Raw genomic sequence first — 1,292 nt, forward strand, 5'->3', positions numbered from 1 at the left:
ATGAAATCGAGATCTGAGCAGCAGGTCTTTGGCTTATCCTGGCTGCGACTGGCTATTATCGCAACTACATATGTTGACATATTTGGTAAGGGTATCTGAATTGTATAAGCTCGGATCTGATCACAATTGAAAGTGTGTAAGTTTACTCGAAAAGAAATAGTAAAGGAAACATAAGGAAGGTGTTGTACAAACTTTGGAACAAAGTTGATTATTGGTGACTGCTGACTTCACCAAGCGCTCGATTTCATCACCATTTTCGAAGGGGATATCACCGCCTTGTGCTCCTACCAAGTAGCCATTGTAATGCCGCATTGCCTTTACACAAACTGTCTCGTCAGTTGCAGCAGCAACTGGGCCGGAATACTCAAGCTCAGCTAAGATAGTAGCAAGTCTCTTGAAGTTGTTTGCGTGTAGGCCATCTTCAAGATGCATACCCTGGACTTTTCGGATTTGTCGCATGCTACGTGCCCCACGGCCTGCAAAGTTGTCGTTGAAAAGCCTAAGAGCTCGAGGACTGATGGCTGCCAAGGTGGTGAGGAAGTTGTCGAAGTAAAAATCAAATCGACGACCACGCATTGACTTTCCGTTTGATTCACGTTCAGCTCGCACACCAACTGCCATCATTAGACCACGGATGACCTCTTTATCCTTGAACAACCCAGCTTTTCCATACACACCAATTGCTTTCCAGAATTCTTCATCGCCTTTTTTAGATGTTTTCTCCAATGATGTCTGAAGGACTTGTAGCTCAGCATGTTTCATTAGAACTGCTTGGAATTGATCACCTGTCATGAATACCTTTGCAATAAACTTGATTTTATCTTCAGTCGCGTATGGTACATTGATGGCTGTGATCAGGCTTCGATCGTGTTTCAAACCCTCGCAGTCGTCACAGAGAGGATACAAAGTTTTGGCAGTGGTCATTACTGTTCGAGTACATCTAGGAGAGTGTATTGATTCCTGAGCCCCATGTCGCTTGATGATCCAGGTTGCCTGGGACTCTAGAGCGGCGTGGAATTGTTTGCGCTGCTCGTCCGATAGCGAGACTTCATGAGTAGTTTTGAAAAGCTGGAAACAAACTTTCCATCGCTTCACCCCGTGGTAAGGCGTAGGTGAGTGCTTGATACAGTTCTCAATACGAAGCTTGGCGGTGGGTCGTTTCCAGGTATCATCGTTTAGACCAGCACAGGGCTTCGTTACAGCATTCTTTTTAACTGTTGTCGTAGTCACCCAAGATGTGAGGCTGGCATTGGCACAAATCGTGTTCGTCTTCTTCTTACATTTGTCTGGGA

This window comes from Melampsora larici-populina (assembly GCF_000204055.1).
Source record: "Melampsora larici-populina 98AG31 unplaced genomic scaffold MELLAscaffold_1, whole genome shotgun sequence".
Taxonomy (NCBI): domain Eukaryota; kingdom Fungi; phylum Basidiomycota; class Pucciniomycetes; order Pucciniales; family Melampsoraceae; genus Melampsora; species Melampsora laricis-populina.